Consider the following 22,717-nt stretch of genomic DNA (forward strand, 5'->3'; position numbering starts at 1 on the left):
TGGCAGCCCCAGCCTGTGTCCTCAGTGTTCCCCTCCCATGGAGGGCAGGTCTTCAAAAGCAAAAGACTCAAGACTCCTGACAGAATTTACATCTCACAGGTCTCAAAGATTATACAGTACAAACCCTCACTGTGTTTTTTCCCCCGCAGTGCATCCCAAGAAGATATCCCTGAAACCTGTTTTGTTTTCCATTCATAAACACTCTTATATCTTATATCTTATATCTTATATCTTGTATCTTATATCTTGGGTATCCTGAGTTTTTGGGCTAATATCCACTTATCAGTGATTACATATTGTGTGAGTTCCTTTGTGAATATGTTACCTCACTCAGGATGATGCCCTCCAGATCCATCCATTTGCCTAGGAATTTCATAAATTCATTCCTTTTAATAGCTGAGTAGTACTCCATTGTGTAAATGTACCACATTTTCTGTATCCATTCCTCTGTTGAGGGGCATCTGGGTTCTTTCCAGCTTCTGGCTATTATAAATAAGGCTGCTATGAACATAGTGGACCATGTGTCCTTCTTACCGGTTGGAACATCTTCTGGATATATGCCCAGGAGAGGTATTGCTGGATCCTCTGGTAGTATTATGTCCAATTTTCTGAGGAACTGCCAAACTGATTTCCAGAGTGGTTGTACCAGCTTGCAATCCCACCAACAATGAAGGAGTGTTCCTCTTTCTCCACATCCTCGCCAGCATCTGCTGTCACCTGAATTTTTGATCTTAGCCATTCTGACTGGTGTGAGTGGAATCTCAGGGTTGTTTTGATTTGCATTTCCCTGATGATTAAGGATGTTGAACATTTTTTCAGGTAGAGATAGAATTTCATTGCTGTGAAGAGACACCAAGACCAAGGCAACTCTTTTATTTTCTTTTTTTTATTAGTTATTTTCTTCATTTACATTTTAAATGCTATCCCGAAAGTCCCCTATACCCTCCCCCCATCCTACTCCCCAACTCACCCATTTCTGTTTCCTGGCCCTGGCATTCCCCTGTACTGGGGCATATAATCTTCCCAAGACCAAGGGCCTTTCCTCCCATTGATGGCCGACTAGGCCAAACTCTGCTACATATTCAACTGGAGACACAAGCTCTGGGGGGCACTGGTTAGTTCATATTATTGTTCCTCCTATAGGATTGCAGACCCCTTTAGCTCCTTGGGTACTTTCTCTAGTTCCTTCATTGGGGGCCCTGTGTTCCATCCAATAGATGACTGTGAGCATCCACTTCTGTATTTGCCAGGAGCTGAGGTGGAAGAAAGGACCATCCAGAGACTGTCCCACCTGGGGATCCATCCCATAAACAATCACCAACCCAGACACTATTGCATATGCCAGCAAGAATTTGCTGACAGGACCCTAATATAGCTGTCTCTTGTGAGGCTATGCCTAGGCAACTCTTATAAAGGAAAACATTTCACTGAGGCTGGCTTACAGTTTCAGAGGTTCAGTCCATTATTGTCATGATGGGAAGCATGGCAGTGTGCAGGTAAACACAGTGCTATGAGGAGTTGAAAGTTCTACAGAAGGAGACTGTTTCAGTGGACATAGGTTGAGAATAGGTGACCTCAAAATCCAGCTCCACAGTGACACACTTCCTCCAACAAGGTCACACCTATTACAACAAGGTCACACCTCCTAATAGTACCACTCCCTATGGGTCGAGTATGCAAACACATGAGTCTATGGAGGGGTCATACCTACTCAAAGTACCACACTTCTAAACAATCATTCAACAGACATTCCTGCAGAAATCCTAACCTAAGGCAGTGGTATATCATTTGTTACAGCTATGGAGCAAAAGGTGGTCTCTCCTCACTGACTCTGTGGTCTTGGATAGTCACCAAGTATATGATCTTCTATCTGTACAAGAGATCTCTATCTGAGAGAGAGAGAGAGAGAGAGAGAGAGAGAGAGAGAGAGAGAGAGAGAGAGAGAGAGAGAGGATTCTTTCACAGGTTTTCTTCATGACACTCTGGTGGTGCAATGACTACAAAAAAAAAAGTCTAGAAAAAACACAAGATTGTTCAAATAATATTCACAGCAGCCAAGCTATTGCCAATATATCCTCTCTATACATCATTCATGTATGTGTATGCACATATACATACATACTGAGACCAGGAGAGAACATCAAGAGTCCTGTTCTATCACTCTACCTTAGATCATCAAGACAAGGTCTCACTGAACCTGGAATCATCCTGGCAGCTGGCACCCAGGCAATCTTTCTGTCTACCTCCCAAAGTGCAAGGACTGCAGCTATGCATGGCTAGGGCTTTTTACACGTGTCCTTGGCTTTTACCTGGGAATCTTGTGCTCTTACAGCAAGTGTTCCTACTACTAAGTCATTCTCAGAGCCCTCCTCAAATGCTTTTCTTAAGAGTTTCCATTTTGGACTCAGAATCATAGATGTGGCCAGGGGAGCAAGGGAGGGGGGAAGGGAAGATGACTGGAGTTTGGCAAGGAGTATAAGTTATTTTTCTCACTGTTGTGCCCTTATATCTGAGAAGAAACAGCTTAAGGAAGGATTTGTTTTAACCCAGTCTGAGGTAATACAGTCCTTCACTGCTGGGAAGGCACGGAGACCAGGGCTCCATCTACAGTGACAGAAGCCTACAGTGCCATCTCTTAAATCACCCCAGATCTGGAAACAAAGGCTAGATGGGATGCAAATCTATAAATCTCGGCTACAAATCAAGACTCACCACTAATGACTTCCTCCTGTGAGGCTCCTAAGTCAGTGGTTCTCAGCCTTCCTAATGCTTAGACCCTTTAGTACAGTTCTTCGTTTGTGGTGAACTCCCATCCATAAAATTATTTCATTTCTACACTTTATAACTGTAAATTACACCACTGTTATGAGTTGTAATGTGACTGTGTTTTACGATGGTTGCAACCCACAGGTTGAGAGCCGCTGTCCTAAGGGTTACAATCTTCCAAAACCATGACATCAGCTGGGGGCTGAGAGTTCAAACACATCACACTATGGAGACAATTAACCATTCAACCATGAACGCAACAAGGAGAACCTGCTAAGTTTGCCCCCACTGTGGATCTCTGGACTGAAAGGAAGCTCCGTCTATCTGAAGATCCAATAGGAGACATCTATGACTGGGACTATGGCTCCTACGTAGTTCTTCAGTGTCTGTCTTTAGGGACCCAAGGAAACAGACACATGTAGGGCCCATGGGCCTTGGCTCATGTCTGTAGACAAGAACCATGATTGGGACCAGCTCTCCAGGCCAGATCCAATTCTTGCTGTGGTTGTGAAAGGCATCTTAAAGATGGATTAGCAGGCCTTGCAGAAGAAGAAGCAGAAGGAGTTGGGGAGGACAGAGAGGATGGAGGACAGCAGGTGAAACAATAGTGAAGCTCATATGAACTCACGGTGATTAAAGCAGCAATCAGAGGGCCTGTGTGGATCTGCACCGTGTCCTCCTCATATATACTACAGCTTCCAGTTTAGTACTTTCATGACACTCTTCAGTGTGTGAATAAGTGGATCTCTGATTGTTGTGCCTTCCCTTCAGCTTGGCTTGTTGAACTTCAATATGATGTTTTGTTTGGGGGATTTCTTTATTTCATTATATTTTATTTTGTCCTGTTTTGTTGTTACTTCTTAGAAACTTGTTCTTTTCTAATCAGAGACACAAAGGGACTGGATATGTATGGGAGAGGTGGTGGGGAGGGACTGGGAGAAGTAAGGGAAGAGGAAACAGTGTTCAGATTATGAATGTATAATCTGAAAAAAAGATTTTTTTATATATTAAATATATACACACACATAAATGTGCGTGTGTGTGTGTGTGTGTGTGTGTGTGTGTGTGTGTGTGTGTGATTAAAAAGATAAACTGACAGGATCCAGGCTTTGAGGAGCAGATCTGCTATTTAGCAGCTAATTAGCCAGTTCTTATCCCATTCAACATAGGACTTAGAGTCAGTAGAGATAAGCATACAATACATAGAAAAGCTATCTATAGTGAAGCTAAAATCTTAATTCACTGACATTGCAAAGAAGCCCCCAAGCCTCACCTCTTGGCTTTCTCATGACATAGAAAGCCTGATGATTACCTGTGTCCACTGCTACCCAATTAGGACCCCTGGAAGGCAAGGGAAACATCTTACCACATCTGGACTCCCAGTGTCTGGGTGCAGGGTTAACATATAACATACCTGAAGGAAGGAATAACTAGGTCAAGAAAATGGAAATACTAGGACTCATCCCTTCACTCGCAGTTAATGTGCCTCTGAGCCACAGTCTCCAGCGAGTTTGCTTTAAGTCAGGCGTGGCTGTCTATACTCAGAAGTGGTGTCCTTAATCATGGTTACTGTTGCTATGATGGAATCCCATGACCAAAACTACTCGGGGAGGGAAGGCTTTACTTGACTTATACTTCCACATCACTGTTTATCACTCAAGGAAGTTGAGATGGGAACTCAAATAGGGCAGGAATTTGGAGGCAGGAGTTGATGCACAGGCCATGGAAGGGTGTTGCTTACTGGCTTGCTCCTCATGAATTGCTCAGCCTGCTTTCTCACAGAAACCGGGATCATAATCCCAGGGATGGCACCACCCATAATGGGCTTGTCCCTCTCCCATCACCCACTAATTAAGACAATATCCTACAGTTGCATCTTATAAAGACATTTTCTCAATTGAGGTTTCCTTCTCTAAGATGATTCTAACTTGGGTCAAACTGATATAAAATTAGCCAGCATAACTGATCCCTTGCCAACTTGATACAAAACACTTTTTAAGATATAATCTTCTCTCTCTCTCGCTCTCGCTCTCTCTCTCTCTCTCTCTTTATCCCCAAGATCTCAGAATAATAAATATCACAAATATAAAGCATACATTACATACTCTTTACCAATTCAAAAACATTTAAAGTTCATTTTCTGTTAAAAAAAATCCAAAATCTCCTTTAAAATTCAAAGTCTTTTTAAAAAATTCAAAGTTTCCCAAGTGTGAGCTCCTGTAAAATCAGAAATAACGTAAATACTTCTTTACTTCAAGAGGGAAGAACCAGGGCACAACTACAGTCTGAACAAAGCAAAACCTCACTTCAACAGCGTAAACAATAATGGGGATAATGGGGATTTTCTCAGTTTTCTCAGCTCCTCCACAGGTCCCTTCCCAGCTCTGCCCTCTGCAGCACACACAGCTTGTCTTCTAGACTAAAGCCAGCCCCAGCACCACAGCTGCTGGTGTTCTTGATGCTCATGCATGGAACTGGCATCTCCAAGGAATTGGTGTCTTCTGCTGAAGCAGGGCTGCACTTTCACCAATAGCCTGTCCTTGGCTCTCTTCATGGTACCAAGCCTCAACTTATCCCCATGACCCCTTCAATCCTGGGGTTTCAACTGTTACTGAGGCTGTACCTTCACTAATGGCTTCTCCTGGCCTCTTGGTGCCAAGCCTCAGCTGTTCTCCATGACCCCTTCGTACCTTCAAAATCAGTCACCTGGATAACTGTTATACTACCAGGTTTGACTGCCAACACATAGTACAACTTTGGCCACTTCTGTTACAGAGTTTCTATGTGCTGACTCTGAGGAAACTCTTCCCAGAAGACTTCACTTCCATGATTCTGGTCTCTCAGCTAACCAGTATCAATTGTCCCAATAAAACAAAGGCTTAAATTTAGTGGTTCTGGTCTCTTCTCAATCAGCCAATTCTTCAGCTCCATCTGACCAGACACCACAGATTCTTTACACAAATGGCCCAATAGAGTCTTTTGCTTCCCTCTGAAACATCACAGGCCAGGCCTCCAGCACCTGCACATTCTTATCTTCACAGTTCCAACAGAACAGCCCACTGAGCTCTCAACACTCAATGACTATCTAACCCAAAGTTTCAAAGTCCTTCCACAGTCCTCCCCAAAACAATATGCTCACAGCATACAACCTGCTCCCTGGTTCCAGCTTGTCTCAGGGTGATGTGATGAAACACCATGACCAAAGAAAGTTGGGGTGGAAAGGGTTTATTTGGCTTACACATCCATATCACTGTTCATCATCAGAGGAAATCAGGACAGGACAGGACAGGACAAAGACAAAGACAAACAGGACAGGAGCCTGGAGGCACTGGCTGATGAAGAGACCATGGAGTGGCACTGCTTACTGGCTTGACCCTCATTGCTTGCTTATACAAACTGGGACAATCAGCCCAGGAATAACCCCACCCACAGTGGGCGGGGCCTCCCACATTAATCTCTAACTTAGAAAATGTCCTACAGGCTTGCCTACAGTCCAATCTTAGGGAAGTGTTTTCCTTTTATTATTGTTCTTGTTGTATTTTATTTATTATTTTTTTAACTTATTCACTTTACATCCTGCTCACTGCCCCCTCCCAGTTACCTCCTCCCACAATCCTTCTCCCTATCTCCTGTCCCCTTCTCCTCTGAGCAAGTGTTTTCTTTTCTTTTTTTTTTTTTTTTAATATTTTTATTACATATTTTCCTCAATTACATTTCCAATACTATCCCAAAAGTCCCCCATAGCGCCCCCCACTTCCCTACCCACCCATTCCCATTCTTTTGGCCCTGGCATTCCCCTATATTGGGGCATATAAAGTTTGCAAGTCCAATGGGCCTCTCTTTCCATTGATGGCCGACTAGGCCATCTTTCCATACATATGCAGCTAGAGACAAGAGCTCCAGGGTTCTGGTTAGTACATCATGTTGTTCCAACAATAGGGTTGCAGATCCCTTTAGCTCCTTGGGTACTTTCTCTAGCTTCTCCATTGGGAGCCCTGTGATACATCCAATAGCTGACTGTGAACATCCACTCCTGTGTTTGCTAGGCCCCGGCATCGTCTCACAAGAGACAGCTATATTTGGGTCCTTTCAGCAAAATCTTGCTAGTGTATGCAATGGTGTCAGCGTTTAGAAGCTGATTATGGGACGGATCCCTGGATACAGCAGTCTCTAAATGGTCCATCCTTTCATCACAGCTACGAACTTTGTCTCTGTAACTCCTTCCCTGGGTGTTTTGTTCCCAATTCTAAGAAGGTGCACAGTGTCCACACTTTGGTCTTCATTCTTCTTGAGTTTCATGCGTTTATCAAATTGTATCTTATATCTTGGGTATCCTAAGTTTTGGGCTAATATCCACTTATCAATGAATACATATTGTGTGAGTTCTTTTGTGATTGTGTTACTTCACTCAAGATGATGCCCTCCAGGTCCATCCATTTGGCTAGGAATTTCATAAATTCATTCTTTTTAATAGCTGAGTAGTACTCCATTGTGTAAATGTACCATAATTTCTGTATCCATTCCTCTGTTGAGGGACATCTGGGTTCTTTCCAGCTTCTGGCTATTATAAATAGGGCTGCTATGAACATAGTGGAGCATGTGTCCTTTTTACCGGTTGGGACATCTTCTGGATATATGCCCAGGAGAGGTATTGCTGGATCCTCCGGTAGTACTATGTCCAATTTTCTGAGGAACCGCCAGACTGATTTCCAGAGTGGTTGTACAAGCTTGCAATCCCACCAACAATGGAGGAGTGTTCCTCTTTCTCCACATCCTCGCCAGCATCTGCTGTCACCTGAATTTTTGATCTTAGCCATTCTGACTGGTGTGAGGTGGAATCTCAGGGTTGTTTTGATTTGCATTTCCCTGATGATTAAGGATGTTGAACATTTTTTCAGGTGCTTCTCTGCCATTCGGTATTCCTCAGGTGAGAATTCTTTGTTCAGTTCTGAGCCCCATTTTTTAATGGGGTTATTTGACTTTCTGGAGTCCACCTTCTTGAGTTCTTTATATATATTGGATATTAGTCCCTTATCTGATTTAGGATAAGTGAAGATCCTTTCCCAATCTGTTGGTGGTTTTTTTGTCTTATTGATGGTGTCTTTAGCCTTGCAGAAGCTTTGTAGTTTCATGAGGTCCCACTTGTCAATTCTCGATCTTACAGCACAAGCCATTACTGTTCTATTCAGGAATTTTTCCCCTGTGCCCATATCTTCAAGGCTTTTCCCCACTTTCTCCTCTATAAGTTTCAGTGTCTCTGGTTTTATGTGAAGTTCCTTGATCCACTTAGACTTGACCTTAGTACAAGGAGATAGGAATGGATCGATTCGCATTCTTCTACATGTTAACAACCAGTTGTGCCAGCACCATTTGTTGAAAATGCTGTCTTTCTTCCACTGGATGTTTTTAGCTCCCTTGTCGAAGATCAAGTGACCATAGGTGTGTGGGTTCATTTCTGGGTCTTCAATTCTATTCCATTGGTCTATTTGTCTGTCACTATACCAGTACCATGCAGTTTTTATCACAATTGCTCTGTAGTAGAGCTTTAGGTTCGGCATGGTGATTCCACCAGAGGTTCTTTTATCCTTGAGAAGAGTTTTTGCTATCCTAGGTTTTTTGTTATTCCAGATGAATTTGCAGATTGCACTTTCTAATTCGTTGAAGAATTGATTTGGAATTTTGATGGGGATTGCATTGAATCTGTAGATTGCTTTTGGCAAGATAGCCATTTTTACAATGTTGATCCTGCCAATCCATGAGCATGGGAGATCTTTCCATCTTCTGAGATCTTCTAGAATTTCTTTCTTCAGAGACTTGAAGTTTTTATTATACAGATCTTTCACTTCCTTAGTTAGAGTCACGCCAAGATATTTTATATTATTTGTGACTATTGAGAAGGGTGTTGTTTCCCTAATTTCTTTCTCAGCCTGTTTATTCTTTGTGTAGAGAAAGGCCATTGATTTGTTTGAGTTAATTTTATATCCAGCTACTTCACCGAAGCTGTTTATCAGGCTTAGGAGTTCTCTGGTGGAATTTTTAGGGTCACTTATATATACTATCATATCATCTGCAAAGAGTGATATTTTGACTTCATCTTTTCCAATTTGTATCCCTTTGATCTCCTTTTGTTGTCGAATTGCTCTGGCTAGGACTTCAAGTACAATGTTGAATAGGTATGGAGAAAGTGGACAGCCTTGTCTAGTCCCTGATTTTAGAGGGATTGCTTCAAGCTTCTGACCATTTACTTTGATGTTGGCTACTGGTTTGCTGTAGATTGCTTTTATCATGTTTAGGTATGGGCCTTGAATTCCTGATCTTTCCAAGACTTTTATCATGAATGGGTGTTGGATCTTGTCAAATGCTTTTTCCGCATCTAACGAGATGACCATGTGGTTTTTGTCTTTGAGTTTGTTTATATACTGGATTACGTTGATGGATTTCCGTATATTGAACCATCCCTGCATCCCTGGGATGAAACCTACTTGGTCAGGATGGATGATTGTTTTGATGTGTTCTTGGATTCGGTTAGCAAGAACTTTATTGAGGATTTTTGCATCAATATTCATAAGGGATATTGGTCTGAAGTTTTCTATCTTTGTTGGGTCTTTTTGTGGTTTAGGTATCAGAGTAATTGTGGCTTCATAGAATGAGTTGGGTAGAGTACCTTCTGTTTCTATTTTGTGGAGCAAGTGTTTTCTTAATTGATGCTTCATCCTCCCAGATGACTCTAGTCTGTGTCAAGTTGACATAAATGTAGCCAGCCAGCACAGGGGTGTTGCATTGCATTTTACTTGGTCTCCTTGAAATGGTTCACCTTGTCCCTCTACTTTCTATTGAAAATGCCATTATCCTTTGACATTAAGAAATCTCTTTCAAATATCTTCCTGCCTCTCATGTTGGTCCTTCATCCCCATTACAAACTCCTCTTTGATGCCAAATTTAAATGGCCACACTCCCTTGGGATTCTTTTTAGGGCTCCACCCTTCTCCACACACTATTTCCAGAAATGTGTGGTAACTACTGTCCTTAGCTCCTGCTTCATTTAAGACTTTCTCTCTAACCAAATAAAATCTCCTTGCCTCACCCACCAGTGACACGTGCCACTACCCTTTCAAGAGTACTCGTGTGGTGGTTGGCTTGCTCTCTCAGCTTCAAATATACTGAAGTCTCTTCTGGTCCCTTTGTGGACCACCTTGTTAGATGTTTGAATTGTTCATTGTGTGCAAACATAATGAAATCATGCACAACCATAGAAAGTCATTCTAGAAAGAGAGTTGTGGCTGGGAAACATCATCCCAGCATCTGTCTTATTAAATATTTAAAGGATGTAGGAAACAATGCAGCTATGGTTCCTAAGATGTTGGCATTAACAAGTGGGGTCTTTCAGAAATACCTAGGTAATGAGAACAGAAACCTTCAGAATAGAACAAAGATCTTTCAAAAAGGCCCTAGAGAGACTCCTGTTCCTCATCAATGAGATGGAAGAAAGAAATTGTCTTTGAGCTAGAAGTAGGCCCTCACCCAACACTGGATCTGCCTTCACCCTGGACCTTGAAGCTTCCAGAAACATGAACTTTTTCATGTTGATGTCACCCTATTTGAGCCAAAGAGGTTGGGACATATAAATACTTAGCATGATCCACATTCTCAGGAGCCTGTACCTTGGGTCAGCAGGGTCCCTGTGAGTAAGCCTGGGGCTTATGGTTGCTCCTCCTCTGGACTCTGAGTATTGTCCCATAGCCATCCACATCACGACTGTCAAGTGTCTGAGGGGGAAGGGGCTCTAACAGACCTGAGCATGGCAAACATTGCAGACGGGTTTTGCCCTTTTACTCTCCCCCCAACCCCCACCCCACCTTGCTAAAAACCATTACATTCCTAAAGCTAGATCTCAAGGTCTAATTCCTTATTTGGCCACTGACTCGTTCCTCAGGATAAAAACACCAAGGTCCAGCAATCAGAAGTCATTACTTGGCTAACGTGTCTGATCAGGACTTACCACAAATCCTAGCAGACTAACAGACTCCTAACAGACTCCTCCTTTTCCCCTTAAAAGCCCACTCCTGCAGAAACATCCTCTCATCCTCTCTTTCTTGCTTTTCTTGCTTCATTGGCTGCTGATGCTACCTCCGCTCCTTGCCTCCCTCCCCAACTCCCTCAAGATTTTTTTAGTATCTGAAGAAAATGCTTGTATTTGTGGATTAAATAGACAAATATGTCATGGTTAAAATTTGGTTGAATGTAATGACTAGTATGTGCTAGTATAAAGAAATTAACAAGCCCTTGATTGTATGTGGTACATAATATGTGCAAATTACTCTGATGCAAATATGAGCATCGTGGCATGTTGAGATTTGTACACACTATCGGTGTGTATACAATCAAATGTGTGATATATGCTCAAGAAAGCTTCAGTGTGCCATTGGTAAAAACCTTGAGTTACTGAGACAACGTTATTTTTATATTTAACTTTATATTTTATATAAAACTTAAATATTTTATATTTAAACTTTCCAAATTTTCTGCAGTGTGAAGAGAGAACAACACTCCTGCAAAAGTCATTTCAGCCCCTGAGTATGTGTGACTGTTAGCTGAGGCTTTCCCTCAGCAAGGTGATACAGGCCTTCTCTGCACACTGAAAATAAATTCTCAATGTTTCCTTTCACATTGTTCGTTCATCAAGTGTACTGTGGAGAGCTAGCATGAACCAGAGAGTCCAGGCCACTCACCATCTGATGCAACACTGGAGTGACATGAACAGGAAAGACCCAGTCTACTCAGAAAACAAGAGGCCACCTCACAATCAGATAGACCCCCTAAGAGTTAACCATGCTCCATCAAAACAACCCCATCCTCTCAAGCTATGCACAACCTCCACCTCTAAGAAAGCAAAATATACAAGTGGGACCTTAACTAAGCTTCTTATTCTCTCCAACGCTCAGTGTTCTCATTTATAAAACAGGAACATGAATACACACCTACCATTTCACAGTTGTGAGAATTAGACAAAATGTTGAATGAAAACTAAAAGAGAAAGCCAAAGAAGGAAATGGCACTAGGCACATTCTCCCCCAGGGTTTCGAAAGGGCAGAAGGACACAGTTCCTACCTGCTGCAGCATCGAGCCACACACTTGCATCTCTGTAGAAATCCCAGTTTCACCCTCAGTATATGCCTAGCACAAAAGCCTGAGTTTTAAAAACTCAGAACTGTCCTCTATTTAGACCTGGAGGTCGGGCAACAGGCCATGACTTCAGAGATGAACAAACCAGGTTTCTGCCTGTAATCATGAAAGCTTCTTCCGGCTCTCACCTTCCCACCAAGAGATAAAGACTTTCATCAAAAGAGGTGGCAAATTGCTGAGTGCAATTTCGTATAGCACACACTCAAAACATCTGCCTTGATTGGATCCCCAGCAGCCATGCTCCACTTGTAGAAAACACAGATGCTAATTTCTTAGAGCACAAAGAACATTTAAATGCATGCTGGAGCCAAGAGCCACAGCTTGTCAGCCAGCCAGCTTCTCACCTGGCATGACTTGGCACGGCAGCACTGCTGGCATCAGAGAGGAAAGTCTGATGGCTCCAGAGCCTGCTGAAGCACAGACTCTTCATTGCCAACAGTTACCAGGCACCGCCAAGGAGAACCATCCCAGAGACAGGATGCTCACCTACAGCAGTCCTGCCCTTCTCTGTCCAGGGCTAAAGCAGCAGATTGATGGGTTCTTCACTTCCTTTTTAAGCCTTTTCTGTACATTTCAATGTGTTTTCTATCCAAGAATCAGGAGGCCCTGAGTCCTTTGTTTGGTTGTTTGGGTTTTGTTTTGTTTGTTTTGTATGAGGGGGATATTGAGGCAGGGTCTCATGGCTAAAGATGACTTTAAACTTCTACTCCTCCTGCTTCTACCTCCTGAGAGGTAGGAATATAAGCATGTTCCACCATACCTTGTTTATGTGGTACTGGGGAGGGAACCCAGGGCTTAGCACATGATACATAATGATCAAGGATAGATAGATAGATAGATAGATAGATAGATAGATAGATAGATAGATCAATGAGAGAGAGAGATAATGATAGATATTGATGATTAATAGATGATTGATAGGTGATTGGTGGATAGATGACAGATAATGATGGCTGCTAGATAGTGGGTAATGGTAGATGATAAAGAGGGAGAAAGAGAGAGAGAGAGATCAAGCTTTCTGGTTAAGCTTGAATAATTTCATCTCCTCAGATAGTAGCTAGCTGTGTGGGAACAAAGGTTTTACCAACAAACAAAAGGAGATTATTTTAAGTACAGATTTGAACCACAGAGATGTATAGAGATAATCCTGAAAGGGAGGTCCATTCCCATTACTCACACCACTTGGAAAGGCACCAGATAGGTCCAAAGCCTGTCCCATAGACCCCAAAGTTCCCCTGCCTCCTCCCTACTGTGCACCTACACAGTGAGTGTAGTTGAAAGCTGGATTCTTAGTTTTCTCAAGCAAGACGGGAAAGAGAGATGTGAAATTCACTCTGGTAAAAGAGGCAATGGGACAGAGAAGTCCCAAAGAAGAGCTGTCTCAGCAGCTTCCTGTGGAAACTCAAGGTTACCCACAGAATCTGTGCTGGACGAGACTGAGTGGAAGAAACCCAACTGAGAAAAAAATTAGAGACAGTGTGCCCCATAGAAGTGTTCTTAAACATATTCAAAAGCATAGCCTCTGGAGCTTGCTAAAAACTTCAGATTCTAAAGTTCCAGCAAGAATATAGAATCAGAAAGTGCAACATGGACCCCATGAGTCAACTGTCAACATCACACCACAGATGATTCTGACAGAGACATCACGTGGCCTACCAAGGATGCCCATTGTGCTGGCAAAGCCAACTAACATAAGAGCAAAAATGAGTTAGTGAATCTATAGAATAGAGCCAACCCCCTCCATCCTTCACCATACTTCAGTTCATAGACCACACAGTGAAACCAGAGGTAGCAGGAGTTGGGCAGGGACAAGCAGGGACCACATCCATCTCTGACAGGGACAGAGTCTCTTTCTGATTCCGATGGGCTGAGGGGAAACATACCCAGGGACAGAAACGAGGCAAGGTCCTGTGGCTCATCCAGGGATTCTGGAGAAGGAAAAGCTAATTCCAAATATGATATTCATTTTTTATTCTCACTGAGCAGAGTTATGGTAGAAAAATTATCACTAGCAACTGAGGAGTCAGTGGAGGAGGGATTCCCATTCTGCCTTGAAATTGAAGCCTAAGAAGTGAAAATTATTCCCTGGATTCTGGGACCTTCTCTGGCTGCACTTGACCTGATCCCTCCTTCTGTTGATATTCAGTGTCTCACCTCTTCTTTCATTTCCATGCTAATGAGCCCTCCCCAGATCACCTCTTCCCTTCCCTCACCTAAGAGCCCTGCTGACTGCTTAGAGCCTGCAGAGGCTTTTTCTCAGTGAGACACATTATCCAGCCACTTTAATTACTCTTTTCTTTCTCCTCAGTGACCTGACCAGAGGCTGAATGCTACCCCATACTTCTCTATCCATCATTTTAACTACTCCACAGTTGCTCATAAGTGTCCTCTACTCTGTTCATCACTGAAGTACCCAGGGCTTCCTGAATAGCACATAAACTCAACCACACTTGAGAATGAAGGATGTATAAGCATCCCGCTTTATAACCTTAGCCTATAATAAGAATACTAAAAATTACAAAGGGCAGAACTGGAGGGAGGGAACAAGGAAGGGAAGGAGGGAGGGAGAAACAGAGACAGGGAGAATGACAGAATGATATTATATGCTTTCAATTTGGAAACGATAATAAGAGAAAGATCGCCTGTCTATTTGGTGGAATGGAGAGTGGTGAAGGGGAGGCTGAAGGGAACCAAACCAGAAGGGTCCACAGGGCTCTCCTTTGCCTGAAAAATGTTGTCATAGACAATACTAAAACTAAATCACATTGTGTTTGGGACAGAACCTTGGAGCTGTGTTTGAGAGCTTAGAGATCCCTCCCCCACCCCACCCCACCCCCAGAGCTAATTCTAGGTGTTTAACCACATTCCTTCTGCCCTCACCACACAAGGGGCTGCACCACACAAGGGGCTGCGTGAAGAGATGTGAAAAGGCAGAGATTTGAAGGTAACATGCATGGCATGACAGATACCAAAGCCCACATAGGAGGCTCTCTTAGCCTTTGTTGAAATCCAACACTCCTATGCAACCCTTCCAGGTTAGCTTAGGATGGTCCTGTGGCTTGCTTTACCCTGTAAGACATCAGCAGCATAACAAAAGCTAACCAGAGAGAGTTTTCTATCTTGTAACACAACTGCCTTAGTATTGGAAATGTGAGCCATTCTCCCCAAGAGGTTACATGGAGGACAAGAGAAACCAGCTCACAGGCAGAAATGCAGATGAGGTCACACTGAACCATTCCATATCAATGGAGCAACCAAATGGCATGAGTGGCCCCACCCCAGATTAGCTAGCCAGGCCAACCTCAGCAGATGAGTGTGTAAGGCAGTGGTGCCCACAGCAGCTGAGCCACAAGCTATTAGGCAGTAATGGGTGATTAAAAGAGTCTGAAGCTACTCAGAGAACATAAACACCACAAAATCAGCATCGTGAACTAGGAAAAACACATATTGTAATGCTGATTTAATACCAGCCAAATACCCACAGCAAGCAGAAATATGACAGTGAAATATTATAAATTCTGCCATGGAAGCCGTAATAAAAGCTTACTGTGCCAGCATCCACTGAATATGTATTGGGAGTCTTCAATAACCCTAGCAATCCAGACAAGAAATAAAAGGTATATGAATTTAAAAGTGAAAAATACCTGTTTGTAAACAATGTGATTGTCTGTATATTGAAAAATGGCCACCCAAGATATCCATGCCCTAATTCCCAAAGCCCATGATAATTACTTTGCCTGTTGCCACTGTGAATAATTCAAGGGTTTCCAGTTTGAGCCATTAGTCAGGGTTATCATGGGCTTGACCTGACCCATTGTAATCATGGGTATTTATAAGAGGGCTAGGAAACCAAAATAACAAGAAGCTGGGGTGATATGAGGCAAGGATCAAGAGCCAAAGAATCCTGGTAATTTCTATAAGCTAGACAATACAAATACACAGATTATAAATTCTCCCTAAGAACCCTGAAAAATAAGAGTCCTGCTATGTATGCAGCCCAGTGAGAAGAAGTTGATATAGCCTCCAAAACCATAAGAGAGGAGACCTGTGTCATTTTAAGTCACTAAGTATATAGTATTTTATTACTGCTCCCATAGAAAACCAATATAGTTTCTAAAGAAATTTCCAGAAAGAATTTATAGACAATAAAGCTGTAAAGGAAGACCGAGAGGGTTGTTGGCTACAAGTCCAATGTACAAAAAAAAAAAGAAAGAAAGAAAAAGAAAAAGAAATCATCTCATATACCTGCTGTGGACTAAAGAATACAATGATGACAGCCAAAATGTTTGTGAGCAAAGTTTAACAAATGCATGGAAAATAACCAAACAGAAGATAGATAAGACTTTATTAAAACATTTGTAAACATTCTACAGGGTATAAAGCTCTTCACACATGGAAAATAGCACAAGTTGATTATAAACATCATTATCAGAAAGAAAAAAAGTCATCCCAATTTTTTCTATAATCAACGTATGAATTCCAACAAGGGGGTATTTTGTGGAATGTGACAAATTAATCCTAAAATATAAAGGAAGAATGGGCGGGAACTTCGGGCAGCAGGTCTGGGTTACTCATACCTTATATGTTCCTGGGAAACCTCTGGATCCAGGACTGACCAATGGTTATCTCCTGGGAGAACTGCATCCTTTAAAAACTCTAACTAGTAAACGTGTATTTGCTTGTTTGAGCCCTTGGGTCTTGGTCCATGTTGTACCAATTCAATCAGCAGAATCAAGCTTTGAGAGGCTGGGGTTAGTCACATAGACATTACATGGGTACTAAGACTCAGAAACATCTGCTCAGACATGTCTTATATGTACTGTCCCTAGTGTCACTGAGGAATTAAATATCTATGCAATCCCTCTAGGAGGGAACAGCTGCCGAGTTCTTCATAGTTTCTCACACCCTTTCTTCCTCAGCAAATCTAGGTCTCTACCCCTCCCTTGTAACAAATTCTAATAGTGTATAGCTGCTTCTGAGCCCAGCCAGTCCTTCTAGAAGTCTACCAGACCTAACTAAAGGTTGGTCCTGAAGACTCCTGACTCAAATACTGAAGTGCAAGTGACCATTGGTGTCTTTTCTCCGAATAATCAATAAGGTAAGCAGTTGGCCATACCCTTACCACGTTAAAGCTTATAGAACCCTAATAAGTAAGTCAGGTGCCATGGAACAAGTGGATAGAAGAGAGACCCCAGGAACTGCCCATCTCATATTCATTGTCTATTCTCAAGCTTCAACATTTCTTCTGTGTTGACCCTTCACTTCATAGCGTATGATTCCTGCCAGCCAGCTTTAGGTAATCGCTTTGTTTAATGATGGTCATCTGTCTTATTGTTTCCTAACTTCACAAGGTTCAAGAGTGGTTCCTGACAAACTGTTCTTTTCTAAGCACCGATCTCAGTGAAGTGACATCACACAGCTTACACATGCCTGTCTTTCCTAGAGATGCTATGCTGAGAGGACCCAGTCAGTACATGGTTCATCTTTCACTCTCCACCTCCACCACAATAGGGAACATTAGCAGAAGTTGGCACTAATGAAATAAATGTTTGATCAATCAAGTATTAATAATGATTTAAAAACAAATGTATTGTGAGGTAAGTTATAGTGTTCAAAGGGAACAATGAAACAACATAATAAAAGTCAAGTTACATTAGTATAAAATAATAAAACATCCAAGTATTAACTTCAGGATAGAGTCTCTCTGTGTGTATGTGACACAGACAGAGATACAAACAGAGGGGGGAGGGAGAGGAAGAGGGAATCACTAAACAAACTAATAATTACAGATGATATATTGACTGGGTGGATGGTTCCGCTGTTAAAGGCTAGGCTCACAACCAAGTTAATTATAGAAGATATGGCCTCTCTAATGATTCAGGTTATAGTCAATAACCCTCTCTTGGTCTCTCTGTTTGTCTCTCTGTTTGTCTCTTTCTTTCTCTGTCTATCTCCACCCCCCCCCCTCATACACACACACACACACACTGAAAATATTACTAAGAACAGACTAAAAAATGTGATAGAGGTAAAAGCAGAGATTATTGTATCTGTTGGGAAATTGACTGAAAATGAGTATGTAATTTCAGAGAGGTGCTGTGCAGAATTGGTTGGCTGAAAGCAAACACATCAAGAAAGTTAAACTTCACAAAGACTGTGCGACTTTGCTGAATCTCAGAATTTTGTGCAAATTGCATTGAGGACAGAATATTTCCTTCCACTTCTAGAAATAGTTCCCCACTTGATCAGTTTGAAAAGTCTTTTGGTTCAAGTCTAAGCACTCTAAAGTCCTGGCAATCCCCGCACACTAACTATAAGGACTTTCTTTTTAAAAGGAGAAGTATTTGAAGCATTTATAGATTCACTTGATTTGCTAATCAAATAAATAGGGACAATGCTACTACAGAGCAATAGCTGTCTGCTAACTCCCATCATTTATCTCGGTCTACTTGTTCCATGTTTGCCTGTGCACAGGGGCAGCCACCATGGCACGTGCTCCTCATGGACTGAATGTGGCCAGCACAACTAAGAAGCTGAGTTTCCTACTTCATTTATTTAAGAGATTTCGTTTATTTTTATTCTATGTATATAGGTTCTTTGCCTGCCTGTATATATGTTCACTACATGCTTACAGAAAACAGCATTAGATCCCCCTGGAACTGGAGTTAGAGACCATTGTTAGTGGTGTTGGGGATTGAGCCTGGGTCTTCTGGAAGAGCAGCAAGTGCTCTTATCCTTGGCACCATCTCTTCACCCCCACCCTTTGCGAATTTTAATGTATTAAAAACTAAATTTAAATGTAAACACCCACATGTAGGCAGTTAGCTACCATAGTGCACAGTGTTGAAACAAAGTATTTCCATCAGCTCTTAAAAGAACCACTGCATAGGGTTTGCTTACACTCTAGATAACATTTGTTTTTAAATCATTATTAATACTTGATTGATCAAACATTTATTTCATTAATGCCAAAAGAAAAAGATTGTGAACTTTTCACAGTCTGTGAAACTGACAATGGTCACTGTGTGCTTTGTCAAAATACAAGCTTTGACACCGACACATATAAAGATGGCGATCATCTCTGTCCTCAAAGAGATGAAGCTATGATCAGGTATGAGAGAAGATTGCATCTACTACAGGTGCATGGTGGTCAGTCTTCACTATCAGCTTGGCTGCATTTGGAATGAGCTGGAAGGTGTACTCTAGAGAACCTTGAGAGAGTTCACAGAGAAGATTAACTGAGGAAAAATCCCAAATGTAGTGGTACCATTCCTGAGGCTGGGGTGCTGGCCTGAATAAAAAAATGGAGAAAAGAGAAAGGCGGATAGATGAGTGCTACAATTCTTATTTCTTTGCTTTCTGGTTCTCTTAGGCATGGGGCATCCCAGCTACATAGCCCCATCACCATGAACCCTGTTGTGCCTTCCCTACCATGTTGAGCACACCCCTATCAAACTGTGAGCTAAGGAAGTCCTTCCTCCTGTGTATTACCTTTAGTCAGGTATGCTGTCAAAACCCTGACAAGAGTAGTTACTATGAGGGATGAAAAAAAATTGTATGAAGGAGAAATTAACCATATCTACTTTGTAAGAAAAACTTCCAGAGAGGCCAAGCATGATGGCATATGCCTTAAACCCAAGCATCAGAAGGCAGAAGTGGAGGAGTGGGGAGATCATGAATTTAAGACCAGTTTGGTGTACAGCAAGTGCCGGACCACCCTGAGTTTCATCAGGAGAGTCTGTTTCAAATTAATCAATTAGTTAATTTTCCAACAGAAAAGACACTTGAGATCATTTTTTAAGGCAATAAATTTGCACAAGGGTTGGATTGAGCAGGTCAAGAGAACAACCAGGGGACCCATGACTGTGACGTCTGGGAATCAGCACATCCCCTGGAAGGGTTGAGCATGTAAATGATATGAAGTGAGGGCAGACATGACCCAACAGGGAAGCACAGAGACCATGCAGGACCATGCTGCCGGGGCTTGCACTGTCCTTTAGGACAATGAAGAGCTGAATTGGGTTTTCAATAGAAAGGCAGCAGGGCAGAACCTATGTTCTAGAAAGGTTATTCTGGCTGCCAGGGGGAAATGGACAGAACAGAAATAGATTAGAGATGGGGAATACAGGGAGAACACTGGTCATAAAAGCAGCAGAGAAAGTAACTGTGTTGAGCCAAGGCAGAGGAGGTGCGATGACAGGAAGCCAGGGTGTGAGTGCTGTTTATAGAAGATGGATTAATATTTATTTTTTTAAAAGACTCTTCTTATGAAAATATAGCAAGTGTGCGATGTGTGACTATTCTGACATCCCAATAGCATATGTTTTGAGAGAAGGTGTTGTTGTAATTTTATGATGGGCTCTGGTTAAAGCTCACACACACAAAAAATATATATTCTAAAATGCTGAGCACACAGGCAACCTGAGAATGCCTGACACCACCAACTGAACTCACTTCCCAACATGGCAGCCCTGGGAAGGGTGTCAAGATCCAAGCAGACTCCAGCTGTGGTGGAAGAACAAAGCCCAGAGCAGAACAGCTCCTAAGACCCTACACAGTGCCTACCAGAGTCACACAGACACAATTTGTTTGAGGTTCAGCAACTTACCAGAACCCTGCCTTCTGATGAACTATTGATCTATCTGAACCCATCTTCTTCCCTGAAACATAAACAATAGCACTTGCCTCTTAAGGTTTTCAAGAGAATAATTAGTAGTATATTGACTGTTAGCAATTTCTCTGGGCTCCACCCAACAGTTACCTAGCAACAGCCAGGTATGAGCCTGGCTCCTATATAAGAAGCCTGGCTCTTCTGGCTCCCCTCTCCCTCCCCCTCCCCCCTCTCTCTTCCCATGCATCCCCAACTGGCCTCTTCCCCTCTTTCTCTCTTTCTTTCTGTCTTTCTTTCATTCCTTTTTCTCTGCTTTTACCCCTTTCTGTCCCCACTCTGTTCCCTGGTTACCTTCCCCCCAAAAACTTCCTTTTATAATAGGTCTGTTGCATGGCTAATTCCTCAGGAGGAATACCTTGGCAGGGCCTGTTGAAGTGCTCCCTCCCACCACATCACACCACCTTAAAACAAAACATTGACCATGGTCCTGTGACTTCCCTTGGCTTTTCCTCAAAACATGCTGTCTTGAGTAGTCAATACCCACAGCTCTAGGAGGTAGAATTTGCATTTCACTCCAAGCCCTCAGTTTTGTCTACTTCCAAGTCAGTGTCCTTTATCTAATAAGGCATAAATACCCTAGAAGCTTGGGAGAGTCAAGCAATAAAGAAAACTGAGTCTACCTGGGCTGTAGCTCTTCTGCCCCAGAGGAGAGCTGAGAACCTGAGTTCTGCAGCAAGTCCATTAGTTCAAGTATGGCCTGATGGGATCCAGGCTAAAGAACAGGTCCAAGATTCTCCCCACCTCAGCCTCTTTCCCATGACTGAATGGGAAAGTCTACGATGATGATGCTCCATCCCATAACTCACAGAAAGGTAGAGGCCTCATTTTACCAGATTTTGGGAGCTGCACAGAGAATGAGACAGAAAACTGCATCTCAGAGTGTTTAAATCCACTGATGGATATGGGTAGCTTTCTCATCTGCAGAATGGAGCCCCTAAGAATGCAATCTCTTGATACTACCTAGAACACCTTCAAAAGGCAAAGACCGCCTTTAATAGCTCACTACCGAGCATAAACTCTCAGGCTTCTCTTGTTTATCATTGCCATATACTCATTATCCATGGGGTTGTGTCACATAAAGACATTTTTGTCCTAGAATATAGTACACTTTAAAAATATTCCCCTTGTACCTCTCCACAGCCTCTTTTCTCAGCCTTTCCCCCTCACTTTGGTTCCTGTTGCTCCCCTGGATAGATTCTTTCACATGATGTGTGTGTGTGTGTGTGTGTGTGTGTGTGTATACACAGATGATGCATATATATGCATATATATCAAATCTAGGAGCAACACATGAGAGAAAACATAATGTGAGTCTTTCTTAAGACCAATTTAATCCATTCAATATGGTTTCTTAACCCTCTGATATCCTTATATGAACATCCATCTTTGCCCCCTCTCTGCAGTGCCTGTCTTCCATTAGAGGACCAATCTCACACCCAAGCAAATGACACCCTTTAAATAATATCTGTTGGTATAGCTCCTTTTTAATAGGCCCATTGAATAGCCTCTCCAGCATATATTGACACAACCCAAATTTCATGCACAGACGTACCCCTAGAGCAATTAGCAGGAATATTTTCTTCATTGGACACATTTGAGGAGAGTTGAAAACATCTCACATTTGTCATCTATACCATCATAACTGGACTTTTGCAATGCATCCATGTCCTATATAAATTTAATAATATCCTCTGGGATGTTTTTGTTTAGAAGAATAGAATGGCTCTTTTGGCAGCTTCTGTGTGGTTGCTTTCATGTAGCTAGTCCTTACGACAACCCTATGTGGTCAGTTTTTATGAGCCATATTGTGCCCCCAGCAAATCCACCACTAAAACTCTCATCCCGCAGATGTTACAATGTGGTTATGCTTTTAAATGATCAAGTTAAAGCAAGACCTTTGGAGTAATTCTTAAGCCATTTGACTGGTGTCCTTGGAAAAAGAAGAGATGAAGACACGGAGAAAGACACCATGGGCAACAACCATGTGAAAGGGCAGCCAGAGGACATCTGCAAACCAAGGAGAATGTCATCAGTGAAAACTTTGCTCCTTGCTTCTTCATCGTAGACTTCGGTCCATCAGAACGGTGAGAAAGTAAG

Source organism: Mus caroli, unplaced genomic scaffold (genome assembly GCF_978045245.1).
Source record: "Mus caroli unplaced genomic scaffold, Mus_caroli_1 scaffold_14, whole genome shotgun sequence".
NCBI classification, from domain to species: domain Eukaryota; kingdom Metazoa; phylum Chordata; class Mammalia; order Rodentia; family Muridae; genus Mus; species Mus caroli.